Source organism: Heterocephalus glaber, unplaced genomic scaffold, assembly GCF_053883595.1.
Source record: "Heterocephalus glaber isolate CG9 unplaced genomic scaffold, H.glaber_assembly_v1.0 deba00001613, whole genome shotgun sequence".
Classification (NCBI taxonomy): Eukaryota; Metazoa; Chordata; class Mammalia; order Rodentia; family Bathyergidae; genus Heterocephalus; species Heterocephalus glaber.
The window spans coordinates 24,045,844-24,061,847 of record NW_028258384.1 but is presented as its reverse complement, the minus strand read 5'-3'; the positions used below and the strand labels follow the sequence as shown (position 1 = coordinate 24,061,847).

The following is a 16,004-nucleotide window of genomic DNA, read 5'->3' as shown; positions in this document are numbered from 1 at the left end:
CCCTTATCCCAAATACTTGGGACCAGCCAGTTGCAGTGGTACTCTCCTTCTAATCCCAGCACTTCGGAGGCTGAAGCAGGACAATCGCTTTAAGTTTGAGGCCAGCCTGGGCCACTATGTAGTGAGTTCAAGGCCCACCTGAACTATATAGGAAGACTCTGTCTCAAAACAAAACTAAACCAACAAAAAAAGGGACCAGAACTATTTTGGAATATGTACATATACAGAATGTGATATTTTTTGGGTGGAACCTAAGTCTAAGCATGAATTTCACTTATGCTTCATAAATGCCTTCTGTACATAACCTGAAGGCAATTGGATACAGTAGTTTTCATAATGTTGCCTGTGAATCATAGTTCTATGGAGTGGAATTTTCCACTTGAGCATTCTGGATTTTTGGATTAAAGATGTTAAGTCTATAGTATGCTAAAGCAAGGTAGAAATATGATCTTTTTTTCTTTATGGGAATTGAACCCAAGGCCTTCACACTGAGCTATATTCTCAGTGTAACTTTTAAAATATCTTTTATTTTGAGGCAGGATCTGGCTAACTAGCTAAATTGCCCAGGCTGGACTTGAACCTTCATTCCTCCTGCCTCAGCCTCCCAGAGTTCTTGGATTATAGGAGTATGTCACCACACCCAGCTCAAAACTTGATAATTTGTAAAATTATTTTTCATCTTCTAAGCACTGTTTTATGGTAAAAAAAAAAAAAAAGAGAGAGAGACTATTTAGTCCTAAGTGTTCCTATAAGCAAATAATTTGTACTGCAGATGACTTTTATTTTCCTGACATTTAGATTATACAACTCTAATCACTAAATTCTTCCTCATCACTGAAGTATGTGTACTTCTTTATCCTCTGGGCCTGTGAATCCTCTGCTGTTGAGGGGCCCCCTGCACTGGGTTTCCATTTGTTCTGTTCTTCAATCTTGGCTCGCTGGGATGCGATGGCTTGGCTGAGACTGTCGAGAGCGGGGTCTTCCCCTTCCTCTTCACTTTCTTCTACCTCCTCAATTTCTTCTGGTTTGGCACTTTTCTTTTTCTTTTTTTCTTCTCTTTCTTTGGAGGCTAATGTTCTCTGAGAATATTTTTTGGACAGGAATAACTTAAGTGTCTGCTTTCCCCTCATTCATAACACTTTGATTTGTCAAAGTAGCTTTGTCTTTGGATGAATTCAGCTGCTCTCCCATTGTCAATAGCAATGCTTGCCTTTATCACTCTACCAAACAACTGTTTGTTGTTTATTGCTCTTGTGCAGTTTTGTGCAGAGTCTTTATCCAAAAATAATATAAATGCAATCCTTTTACTCTTCCTCATATCTTTGTCTTTCATTATAGTAACCATCACACCTTTGCCATACTTGGAAAATATCTGGAATAAGTCATTGTTTGTCAGGGAGAAGGGCAAGTTGGATGCATACACTGTGCTCTTACTTGGAGTCAAGCCACCACTCATTTCTTCAGGGATGGCAGCCAGGCACAGCATGGGTTTAACCTCGACTTTCCTCGCCCCTCATTGCGGCCTGGGCATCCCGTGCCCAGGCTGGGTCGGCACAGGTTTGGGGCTCACGGCAGTGGAGGGGTCCTGCATGGCTCCCTTCTGTCATACCAGAGATCTTATGGTAGCATGAATTACAATAATAACATAATAAATAAGAAATCAATGACATAGCACTGGGGTGCAAATAAGAGAGTAGTCATAATGTCCAGTTGTCTGGCCTAAGATTTTGTAGTTGTACATCAAGGATAGTCTGACAAATGCCAACATAAAAGCACTTAGAAAGCCTTCTTCTTTTAATAGCTATATTTGTTTTGACATTTGCTCAGGAAAACATAATTGCCTAAATACAAAAGACTTGTGAAGAAAACTACTTTTTAAAATTCACTAAAAATCTTTAAATATTTTTCTACCAAATCATTTTAAATAATTGCATAGTATTCCATTCTATGTTCTATATGTCTTCTAATGTGTCTAACTAAACACTTATTTGGGGCATTAGGGTTTACATAATTTTTCTCTGTCACAAACAGTACTACAATGAAGATTGTAGTATATGTTTCTTATATACTTGTCTCTTTAAAATAAATTTCTGTAAGTTGATATGGTACATTAGAGAACATTAAGAAATCATAAGACTTTTGATTCATATTCTCAGATTTCACTGTAGAGACACAATGAATTAAAATTCTTATTAACAATGAATGGGAATATCTCTCTCATTTTACAGTCCCTACCACTCAAATGCGATATTTAAAAAAACACTAGTAACTTTAAATATTTATTTGTTAGGGGCCAGGTATGTTATATATACCCCAGTAACAAGCCATTGTCCAGATGTGTATGTAAATTGAAGTGAAAAATAACATGAGTCAGCATACAAAATATTGTAATAGTTTATTTCAAGCCAATTCCACTCAGACCAAGTTTGTTAAAGTAGGAATAGTGTGTCTTTAGAAGCTATAACTTCCAATTGTCTTCCCTGCCACTAAATCAAGTATTGAGTGATTTGAGGTCACCCACACATGTTTACCTCTTCTAAAATGCATGGACTTCAAGAGAGAGTCATTAATAGTTTAGGACTTCTACCTTTGGATTTCTACCCAATTCATTGTTAATGAATTTTTTTCTGCCGTGTACCTAGCATAATTATCAAAGATCCTTGAGGCAACCATTATGACTTAACATTAACCTGCACACTACACTAAAACTAAATGTGTAATAAGCTTTAGTGTCACAGGTTGGTAATGTCCTTCCAAAATTCATATCTACCTAGAACCTTAGAATGCAATCTCATTTGGAAATATAGTCTTTACAGATGTAATTACTTAAAGATGTCTAGGTAAAATCATTTGGGACTAAAGGTAAGCCCCAAAGGCAATTGCTAGTATAAACTTATATTGAGAGGAGACAACACAGAAACACAGAGAATGTGAAGATGAAGGGAAATATTGTATTGATATGTTATAAGCCAAATCATGCCAAGAATGGTCTTCAACCATCAGAATCTAAAAGAGAGATGTGCAAATATTAAAATCAAATAGATAACAGCAGATTGTGACACCACAAAATACTAGGCCAAGAGCAGGTTTCAGTAACATCTATCACAAAATAAACTCTTAACCCTGTGCAATCTTGACATCTTTTCCCAGCTCATATTGAAACCTTACCACGCCACTTGGTCATACTGTAATTTCTGTGGTGTGACCTATAGTTCCAATCTTATAGACAGCCAGTAGAGTCAACTCATAGCTAACTCCCTTTCCTAAGAATTTCCTTGTATTAGTCGATTCCCCTTGCCTTTCTGAGACCTACATTAGGTGTATTCTTTAAGTTGTGCAATCTTTTTCATACAGAAGAATTTGCTACCCAGCCTGCACCAATCTAAATTCTTTACAAAAATTGAGGTAATCCCTTTTCCCACTTTTGATTTTTGGTCTTACATATTGTTTAAAATCTGTAAGACCCTAAAGCACATGTTCAGCCGGCTAAAAATTTGTATCTCTCAGATATAACTCTGATCAGCCCAAATAAATTCTTTTTTTTCTTAATCAATTTGTGATTCAGTTGCTCTTATGGATCAACAGTTACATGGGATGGTTTCTCCTTTGGCGACGCCAAAAGAAACCACTTGTGCTAACAACGTGATTTTAACTTTTGGCCTTCTGAACTGTGAGAGTAGAAATTTCTGTTAAGCCACCTAATTTGTAATGTATTGACACAACAACCACAAGAAACAAACACATTTACTACATTACTATGCCAATAATTACAATAATTCGTTTGGTTTAAACTGCATTTGCCTATATGGTTTTCAACTTCTCCATTGATCTATCACTTGAAAATGTTCTACAACAGTATAAGTTATTAGTTAGTAATTTCATCATCTCTGCTGCCAATGAGTATTTGGGGTATATATGTTGAAAGTGAATCAGCTCTCACACTGAAGTCTATATCTTATTTTTCACAGTGAATTTACAAAAAGTTGTGTTCCCTTTGCACATTTTGGCATATATATTATCTGACACTTTTGTTCCTTGTTCTTTTTTGGTTTGACTAAATTTTATGTAAGAAGATTAAAAATATGACAGTTCCCTCAGTGTTTACCTAGGGTGAGGTATGAAAATGACCTCTCATATGAATAGCTAAATATATGTAATACTTGGCATTGAGAAGTATTTTCCAATAGAGAAGCTGAAAGAAAACTTTGTCTTAATTTCCTGTTCAAGCAAGACATTTGTGTTGTTTTCTCCTCATTTGCACAGTAATCTTGTTGAAAATTATATTTTCAGTTTGAACCTTTCTGTGATACAAGCTCCAGATTCACATTCAGCTCATACTAAAGGTATTAAATGACTATAGAATGTAAATTTTAATAAAAGCTGGAATCATTAAAGTCCTTGGTGTTAAAAGGATCTTTTTACCTCAACAACAGAGTTTTTAATTTACAACATTGTGTTTTGTCACTTTTCACCTACATTACTAATAAATAAGGTCTCTAGTCATAACACATTAAAAGTATAAGGAATGGTACTATGATATATTAAGTATCTATTATGTTCTAGCAAATTATCCCAATGTATGCTGGCTTAAAATAGCAAACATTTATTATTGCTCATTTTGTGTGGGTTGGGAACCCAGGTGTGCCTTTGTTGAAGGTTTCTGAACCAAGATATCTCACAAGGCTACAATCAAGTTTTCAGTAGGGGTGTAGTCATCTCCAAGTTTTGCTAAGGGAGGATCTGCTTCCAAACATACAGAGATGTAGGAAGGCTGTAGTTGGATACATCTGGCTGTTGGATACATCTGTTGCATGTCATGTGGGACTGTCAATAAGGCAGCTCAAAACATGGCAATTATCTTCTTTCAGAGTCAGTGCATACAGCAGGAAGAGAGTGATACTCTATTCTCAAATGTAGCATTCACTTATGTGTATAATATTATATTCTTTAAAAATGAGTCACTAGTTCTGGTTCACACTCCAAAAGAAAATATGACAAAAGGGCATGAATATCTGGATATGAAGATCATTTGATCCCACCTATTATATATGGCTAAAATATCACCACAGGCCCTCTCTAGAGCCATCAGATTGTTATGTACGAATTTATAAAAAATTAATGGCTCCATCTTATAATTATAAAAACACTGTGATCTGGTCAATGCTACTACTTAAATATTAAATATGTATATATATATATACATATTTAATTTGTTTTCCCAATATTGAACATTCTAAATTGTCCCTGAGAGCTTTTCAATAAAGACTGAATTTTGAAGACTTACTGATTGCTAGATATTTTATTATACATAAAAAAATAAAAATGAAATTATAAGGATACTACTTCCTACAGGGAGTTCTTTCAGGGTTTAGAAACACAAGAGAAAGCGCCAGGGATTTAGCTCAGTGGTTCTGGCACCTGCCTTGCAAGCGCAAGGTCCTGAGTTCGATCCCCGGTACCAAAAAAAAAAAGAAACACAAGTGAAGACAAACAAAGGAGTGAGCAAATCATTGTGAATTATGATCAACAGAGGAAATACAAAGTTAAGAAGTTCATTATTCACTTTTTTGTCCACATCTTAGTTTTAGGGGCAAAAAGTCATGAACATAGTCTGAAATTTTGATAATTTTGTATAGTTTTTTGATTTGATGCTCCTCTATTTTTTTAATTAATTATATTGGTACATTGAAGATATAGAATATAATGACATTCATCACTGGAAATTTGTACCTTTACATAATCCATCATGGTTCTTATATTTTCCCCATTCCCCTGACCTCCTTTCAACCCCTTCACCCCTCCCTATCTACAAAGACTTTGTTTCCATTTTTTTCTCATATTAATTCCATTCCCTTCTTTCTTTTTCCTTACCCCTCCCATTTCCCCTTTCCCTTTGTCCCTTTTCTTCCTATTTCACATTATCTGTTATACCTTTTAGTCCTTATTTACACTTTCAGTTTCTCACACTAGAGAAAATATTCGGTATTTACACATGTGTCTCCTATTTCACTTAAGAGTATCGCCTCAATGTGCACCCATTTAGTTTTAAATGTCACTAGTTTCTCGTTCTTTATGGCTGAGTAATACTCCATTTTATTAAAAAAACCACATTTTCTTTATCCAATCTCCAGTTGATGGGCATTTGGGTTGTTTCCAAATTTTAGCTATCACAAATTGTGCTGCTATGAACATGGGTGCACATATATCACTTGGTATGATTCTTTTAATTCTTTTGGGAAGATACCCAGCAGGGGAATAGCTGGGTCAAATGGGATTTCCAATCCTAGTTCTTTAAGGTATCTCCATAGTGATTTCCACAGTGGTTGCACCAGTCTGCACTCCCACCAGCAGTGGAGTCAGATTCCTCTTTCACCACTAGCATTTGTTGTTGGTTGAATTTCATGATGGCAGCCATTCTTTCTGGGGTGAGGTGAAATCTCAGTGCTGTTTTCATTTGCATCTCTCAAATGACCAGTGATCTTGAACATTTTTCATATGTTTATTTGCTATTTCTACTTCTTTGTCTGAGAAATGATGCTCCTCTCTTTTGCAAGTCAAAGAAGTTCCCTATAGTTTTTAAAAAATTCATTTCATATTGTTTATTCCATGCAAAGTTGGTGGAACATGCATAGCTTTTAGTACTTCTGCATTGTCCCTGCACATAAGAATTCAGCTTATAAATGCACTCAGGAGTCCAAAGGAGGCCTACTTATACACTGTAGTGTCTCCTTTTTCAAGTTGAAGACAATCAGTCTCACCAGGCTTACATAGATAATATCTTCTTCTCTAGCATTTCATATGAAAAAAAGTTCAAGTCTCACTCTATGGATATAATTTCTTATTAGTTAACCTATCATATCTCTTAATTCTTGTCCTAGATTTCATTTGATTTCTTGCAGTTTACTAAATTGTGCCTTACAGAAATGTAAACTTTACTCATGTAATTGCATTTATGCTTAACATCTTTTATTTTTGTGATTCAGTCAAGTTCCCTTTGCTGTTGATGAAACATACTGCTAATATTTACACTGACATCTTTTCTTTGGTGTGCATTAGTTTGGTGAATATTTATGAGCTTATCTGATCTGTGTATGTAACATTTAAATATTTGTCATGAAAAATTATTTTGGCTGACAATGTTGCTACAAATATGAACATCAATGGTGCCAAGGATGAAAACATTTACCTGTGAAATGACATACCTTGATAAATATGAAAATCAGACCTGGCAATGAGGTTTATGAAAGAGAAAATGACCCTCAGGAGATATAAAGAACAACAAATATACCAATATCACAAAGCTCAGTGCTTATGCTGTCAAATCAGTAGTAAGCAAGGAATGTAGAAAAATAATCTGCTGTATAAGATTAATCAGGACTTGATGAAGATAATCACCAAGTGATTAAGGTAGAAATGGCATTATATTAGAATTAAAATGTTACCTTGAAAATATAACACAATGGTAATGTATTAGTACATTGAGGCAAAAAGAGAAATTAAAGAAATTCAAATCATGATAAAGAAGTTTTCACACAAAATGACCACAGAGAAGATATTTTAGACGGAAAAAATTGTTAAAGCTCATAAAATTGCATTTAGCAAGAAGCTTAACACAACAATATAAAAGGACAAAAGAGGTGGCTAGTGACATATGACACTGATGTTGTACACAGCTCCTTTGCATTTTCTTTAATCCGGTCTACAAGAAATAAAAATCACTTTTCAGACATTCCTGCTGAGGAACACAAAATTTTCAAATAAATGAAATTACATTCATGTCATAGCAGGTAGCAACACAATTAGAGTGACTAAATGCTGATAAAGCCTAAGACTTAAAGAACTAAACAAATTCTTTGTAAGTTCCAATGAGTCCAGAGTGGCCAATCTTATGAAAGAGCTGCCTTCTGAAAATGGTATGCTTTGTTCAGTGTTGGGGTATTACATGTTAGAAGGAAATGAAGGATTGCATGTTGTCTTGTGACTAAGCAAAGTTTCACTTATAATTATCAAATCAGGTCTCTTCAACTAAAATTTTATCCATTAAGCTTTAAAACTCAATATTTGATTGTGAATCTTTTTGATTCAGTATGAAGATTGATCAAATTTTCCCATGATCACTCAGGATACTCAGAAGCTTGGAGAACAGGAAAGTTTTAAAAAGTTTTCATTAATACATGTTTGCAGTACACAATGTTTATATTCCTTGTGTGGAGTTAATACATGTGCATAACACTTTTTAACAACCCCTTTTGCACCCTCCATCCCTACATCTCTTGATCCTGTTCCCATTTGAGAAACACCTATTTCTCTACTTCCTATTATCTTTTATTTTACTATTTGTTTACAATTTGGGTTTCTTATAAAAAAGATAGCTGAGATATTTAAGCTTGTGTTTGATTTATTTCACTTAATATTATAGTCTTAAGGAGCATCCATTTTCTAACAAATGACTCAAGTAGCTTTAAATCCTGTCTCCACCACTGAGGAGTTGTGTCACTTTCGAAAAATTATTTAATCTCTCAAATTCTCTGTGGCTTGACCTAAAATGAGTAGACAAATCCTTAGGTTGTTGAAAAGATAAATGAGAGAACATAAATAAAACATTTAAAAAGTGTTTTGAACATAGTAATGCTTCTAAACTGAGGTCTACTTGTGAAAATTAAAAACATAATGCAAGTGACACAATTAGGAAAGTACTCATTTCAAAGTAGTAATGCTCAATATATGGCATTATAATAGCAATATAATAACAACTATAATAATAATAATTTTATCTTATGTAAAAATAGAGAATAATTTAGAGCTGAGGGAAAATTGCTGGCTCCAAAATACAGTACAAAATTAAAGTTTTTAAAATGACACAAATACTGAAAGAATAAAGGAATAAATAAATATCAAATATCATAAAAAAGTATCAGGCAAAATTTATAATATATCCTCCTTGAGACCTACTGTCACTGCTACTCACCTGCTATCCTGAGAATAATCACTACTATCAATTCCACTTTTATATGCATCTGAATGCAAACATGTAACTGTGTGATGAAATCTGATTATTCTACAACTAGCTCTATTCTATAACAATATTGCTTCAAGATCATTCCATGTCAGTACATAGATATCTACCATATTTTTCTGTTAATTATTCCATGATTTGTAATGTGAAAAACACATTGATACCCTTATCCACACCCAAAATTGTGAACTTTTTACTTACCTCTATTGTTTCTCCACTAAGCAATGCTGCAATGAAAATCTGCATAAATGGTTTTTTGTAAATACATAAAAATAAATATGTATCTAGGACACAGTCATAGAAATGAAATTATTGGTTTGAAGGGAGTATACTATTAAAGATTGCATAGATGAAGTAAAATTGCCTTCAAATTGCTTTTTCCAATTTACACTATCAATCACATGTGCTAGTAGTTGTTTCTCCATACTCTTAGAAACACCAGAGTTTCTCTTCTGCACTTTCTGCTTTTTACTCTCCTTTGTCTTTTGCTTTTCTGATGGGAAAAGTATGTCATCACTGTTTTGAATTATATTTTTCTAAATTTTTGTGTGATGAAGTATCTTTCTGTATGTTTACTGGTAAATTGTATAACTTTTTGTGTAAAACATCTGTTGATATACTTGTCCATTAATATTTATTTGATTATTTGGCTTCCCCCCATTTCTCATTTACAGTATTTTCTCATTTGAAATTTCAAATCTTTTCCCACTGTATATAACACAAATATTTTTGCTCTATCACTTTTTCTTCAGCTCTTTAATATCTTTTAGAGTCCAAAAGGTCAGTTGTTGTCATATTTGTCCATATTTTTCTAATTTCTAGGTTTGGAATGTTAAGAAATGGCTTCTCATTTCAAAAATAGTTTTCATAATCTTCTATAGATACTTTTAAACCTGTTTATTTTTATTAAATTTTCTGTTGTATCTTAAAAACATTTCTATCTGTCATATGACAGATGGAATTTTTGCCAAATACTTATCAAAAATATCTAAATAGTCTATGTTTTATTAAGGGAATCATCTTTTCCATGTTGTTTTGAAATGCCACCTCATCTTCTGTTCAAGCCTCGTAAATAAATGTGCCCATTTCTGGACTCTATTCTTTTTTATTATATATTTGTCTATCTCTGCCTATTGCCCTAATGTGTTAATTATTATAGCATAACATTATTTTTAAATCCTATTGATACAAATTTGACTACTGATTATTTTATTATTTATGTTTGTATATTTTGTATTTAATGAATATTAGAATCAAATTTTATATGGTATACATATCCTCTTAAAACTTTCATTCAGATGCATTGTATTTATTATAGTAAGAGGTTGGAGGAACACTATGTTATTAAGTTCACCTAAGAAAATTTACTATATCATGTATTATAATTTAAGCATACTTTATATTTTATTTTCATTTGGTCTGACAAATATCTTTTTTGGCAAATATTATTTTCATGCCTTAATATTAAAAATCTCACTGCAGTTATGATGTTGTTCTATTTTTCAATTGATTAATTTGGTATATAATTTATAATGAATTGTTTTATATATTGTATCAATATAATTTGTGAATGGTTGTAGACAATTTATTGGATTTTTGGTTGTTTCTTGTGGACCAACATACGGCCTGTGAAGAATGGCAATTTTGTTTCTTCTTTTTGTAACATTAAACCCTCTTTTATCTATAGAGAATAGAATCTAAGAATTATTTTTCCCAACTTCTCTAAGAGCTAGTATTCTGGAAATGATTTAGGTTTAGCAAATCATATGCTCTCAATTCACACTTAGTTTAGACATAGGTTTATGGAGAAAGAAGCATATACAAGTCAAACATTTTTCTCATCCATACTATGGCAAAGGCATTGTGATTATGCAGGCAGCATCTAGTTTGGTAATTTTATCACTGCTAAGCAACTTGCTGATATGAGAGCTCATTATTTGCAGACACAATAGTTCCTTTATAGCCTAGTTCTTTAATGTGGCTTTAAGAGTTATTCTTGGTAGATTCCATTTCTTCAGCTTTCTGATGATTAATAAATATTATTTTATTTTTTCTATCTACTTTAATTTTTGTTGTCTGAAACAAATAAAATATGACCAATATGCTTTTCAATATTTAAAATATGTCAGATCATCTTGTTTTATTTCAGTGGGCAACAGTTAAGGAATGATACTGAGATACTATCAGTTGGTGTCTTCATGTTATTACTGATTTCAATTCAAATGAATTATACATCAATATTTAGGATAATGTTTACTATGGTTTTATATATTCTATCAAAGTACGGAATTCTAGTCTTAGGTTGCTAAGAAGTTATTTATTTTAACATCAAATTTTTTGAAATTTATCGAATACTTTTTGTTCCTATTAATAGAATAATTACATGCTTTTTATTTTTCTGCATTTCACTACTATGAGTCTACTGATGTTATGCCATCCTTAAAGTTTGGAGATAAATACTAATTATGTATATCTTAAATATTTTAATGCATAATTTATTTTATTTACTATTTTGTAATTTTTTTTTTTTGGTACCATGGATCGAACTCGGGACCTTGTGCTTGCTAGGCAGGCGGCGGAACCACTGAGCTAAATCCCCGGCTATTTTGTAATTTTTAATTAAAATTCTACAACTTATGATGTTACAAAAATGTGTATTGCCCTCTCAGGAAAGAAATCCTTTTCTGAAAATGAGACAACACAAAATATTATCCTGTATTATTCACTTTCCTTTCACTGGGACATAATGTCCAACTTGCTGGAGTTAAAGGAGGAAAGGGTTATTTTGGGGAGTTCAAAGGATTCAGTCTATGGTCACTGGATCTAAAGCAGAAATAAAATGGTAGGTGAGCCTGGCAGAGGAAAGCTGCTCAATAGACAGGAGGAAGTAGTAAGAACCCAAGATAAGAATATACCATTCCAGACCATGCCCCCAGTAAGCCACCTTGTCCAGCTAGATCCCATCTCCTAATACCACATTCAGCTATGAACACATAAATGGATTGATCCACTGATGTTTGTATCATAGCCATGATCCAATCACCTTCCAATGACCGCACGAGGCTTGGAGGGAACATTTTATATAAACTATACCAATGCAAAGGAGACATATCTATGGTCAGCAGAATGATTTTTGGTTTGGGTTTTTTTCTGTGCCAGAGAAAGAGAAGACTTTCCCCATGCAAACCTAGAAGCTAGCAACTCATCCACTCTGTGCTGGAAGTTCTTGTGGAGAAGCATTAAAAGATAATGCAACTATTTAAATGACAAGAAATTAAAATAATTATCTAAATTGTTTGAAGGCTTAAAAATTTTACATATAGCCAAAATGTGATTAGAATTTAGAATTTCAAAGTGTAGATGCTCACCCAGTTACCAGAACTTCTGGTCTTGTCATAAATTTTTAATATCATGACAAACCGTGTTTATTTAAGTAGAGAGAAAATGACTGGGTATAGTTGCACACATCCCTGTAATCTCAATATTCTGAGGAGCTGTGGCAAGAGGATCACAAGTTTGAGCCCAGCTTGGACTACTTAGTGATGTAGCAAGACTCTGCCTAAAAATAAAAATGAAAACAAAAGGGCTAGGAATGTAGCTCAGTGCAAAGGCCCTGAGTTTATTCTTCAGTACTGAATAAAAAGGGAGATAGGAAGAGAGAAGGAGAGGGTGAGGCATGTAGCTCAGTGTGAAGGTGTTAGGCTCAATCTTCAGTACTAGAAAGAGAAAGAGAGAGAGAGAGGAAGAGGGACAGAAAATGAAAGAAAGTACAGCAGAAAATTTAAAAATTAAAATATGTGGGATAATATAGAAAACATAGCGATGACTAATATAATAGCAATTGTTATGCAGTATAATGATAGTAGTAGATAAAAAACTTACAATTATTTTATCATTGATGCATAATGATATCCCTGTATATATTTATCATTCTACACTGATTCCGTGGTAGGAAATAGAAAACAGGCTTATTTAAAGAGCTGAGTGGGATACCAAATAAGAGAAAGAGTATCTGTAGATTTGATTTACTGGAAGGATTGGTTGAAGGCTTTCTGCATTAGTAATATCCATCTCTAAGATCAAAGTGGTTCTACATAATGTCAGAATACAATTAGGCTCTTCATTTCCATTAGATCAGAAAGTATCACACTGGGTTTTTTCAACACTTTTTCTTTTTTTTTTCTTTCAACACTTTTTCTTTCTGAGACTTGTATACAATAATTCAAGTGATTTTAACAAACGTCTTTGTGCATTTTTTTATTGATCAACTGACTCTCATGCCAAGATCAAACATTTTACTACCTTGCTGATTATCAATTTTTTCTGAGCATTAACTGATCAAGTTTTGAAAACTAATCAAGACAGATAATACATTCTCAAACTTTTCCAAGAGGTATGCAATAATGAAGATCTGATGTGTCAAATTAGATAGATAGACATGAACATGGAATATAATTAGTCAAACTGTTGTTTACTATCCAAATCTACTCCCTCTAGCTATCAGAAAAAAGAATACCACTCTTATTTCCTGGAGATACCAAACAAGAGATATATATTCCAAAAGAAAAGATTAGCAATTATAAAATAAAATGGATAAAGATCAAAACCTGGACCTGAAACTTGAAATGTAATGACTATTCCCCAAATTCTTCATGTCCATTTCTTCTCTATACAACATTTTATGCTTTGCAATGTATGTGTATATATGTATTAATATATATACCATGAATATTAATTTAAAATCATTGAATGAATGACTATTGAAATACCTTATTTATCTGTTTAATAAATGTGCTATGCTTATAAATTCCTCAAGGATAGAGGCTATATATACTGTATATCTTTCTACTTTTCCCTGTTATAAATGAAAATAAATATAGTCAGTCATATTAAGGGCAATTTTAAGAAAACAGAACAAAACTGAACTAAATCACCACCTTATAAAACTCTTTTTTGTGTATCATTTTATAATCCTTTGCTCTAGTAAAATGTCTTTTACATGATCAAAATCATTTGGTGTATTTAATTGTATACATTAAAAACTTAACATATTATAAACCTTTCCATGTCACTATATAATCATCATAATTATATTTTATTTGAACCACAATATTACATTCTATTAATAAATCATAATTGTATATAATATAAATTTTTGGATAGTCACAATGTACATTTAACTTACTGGTTTACATGTAAAATATGTGTAGTTGCTTTCTCTCATACATGATGTTACCCAAACCTATCCATTTATATCATGAACATATTCATTTGTAGAGTTTATTGCATAGTACAGAATATCACATTGACATATATTTTTATAACAAATGATACTTGATATAAAAAAATGAATGCCTTTACTGGATTTGCTACATAGTTTTATATTCTTCTTCAATGTTAAATTTCATCAACAAACATACATGATAATTGTGCTAGCCCAGGTTCTTAGGATATTTCAAATGTTGAAAACATGTATATAATCATAATCTCTATTATGCTTAACACTGAATTTTTCAGAACTACTACGTATAAGTGTTGCGTAAATATTATATATCTCACACTATGAGATAGAGAAACAGGATGATAATAAAGGAGATTAGATCATATTGACATTCAGAAGAAAATGTGCTATGAACCAAAGTACTTCAAAGAGTAATATACAACTATGACAACTACTCAACAGTAAGGAAGGAGAGACAAAGAACATTAACAAATAACCATACAGATAGTACAAATGTTAGATGAAAAAGATGTATAATATATTGGAAGTGCTTAGAACAATACCTGATAAATATTATGTGCTGTATGATGACTTGTTATTATGATCCATATTAATTTGGTTGAATGTTTTTATGAATTAGGTATTATTATTCCTGATATCTTTAGGTGGGGAAACTGAGGCAGAGCCATTTGCTCTCTTTATGTGTGAGGTAGAACCGAGCAGTGGGTTCCAGAAACTACACTTTTATCAGTGTGCTAACTTGCCTCTGTTTAACAAAATTTGTTGATGAGTTAAGTAAAGGGATACATCTAGAACAGTGTAGTACGTTAAAAGATTAGTGCAGAAGTCAGCAAAACTTGAGATGAAAAAGGGATAGTCTGTTACTTTACACCTGATAGTCTAAGCAAAGTTTTACAATTTTTCTCTAAGTAAATTATATAGAGAAGTAAGAAATGAGTCATGGATTCAATTTATACTTTCATTCAACACCAACTAAGGCCTGACTATATGCTAAACTTTGTTTCAAAGTGCAGAGGTGGGGGTACAGCAATGAACATAAACACACACACAGGTTCCTGCCTCCATATAAATATAAAGTTTATATGTGGAAATTAAGGGGCAAAAACAATTAAGATATAAGTAAAGAAATACACACACTTACATGCAGAGTTTACACATGATGAAAAATAAAGAGGAAAAATACAGCAAAGTATTGAATTTAGATAATACCAATGGTATAAAGAAAGATGTTTTTTAAACAGGATTTTCATAGATAAAGTCTTTTTTTTACTCTGTCAAATGTAGTCTTTATTCAGCTGACAAGCATTTTTCTACAGCTGTACTTATGAACATCACATGGTAGTAAAACTGAAAGCTTTTTTCTCCAGACATTGTTTTCTTTTTTTAACCTTATTAAAAATGAGGTTGGCCCTAAAATGTAGAAAGAAAAAATATAAATTCACAAAAATTTTACACTATCAAAGAGTCACTAAAACACCACATTTTTTGATATAAAACCCTTTTTGTTTTAAAAGGAACACAGAAACTTGTTTTTGATGATGTGGTTTCTTGCTGTTACCAGATTGACAGGGGAAAGGAAACAAAGAGGGAGGGATTGGGTTGTTTTACTTTTGATCTGCCTTCCCTAACAAATACTCTTGTCAATAGAGAAAATCTACTTAACTCAAGGTGCAGTGAAGATGAGGAAAGAAAAGTGAGAAATGGACCATTTGATCATTCTCTGTCCCTACTCCCTTTAGCCTCCAA

General features: G+C 32.7%; 1 pseudogene; it reads right to left on the bottom strand.

Moving 5' to 3' along the window:
- Positions 1-809: 809 nt before the first annotated feature.
- On the bottom strand, positions 810-1,456 carry LOC101714850 (zinc finger CCHC-type and RNA-binding motif-containing protein 1 pseudogene; annotated as a pseudogene).
- Positions 1,457-16,004: the final 14,548 nt, after the last annotated feature.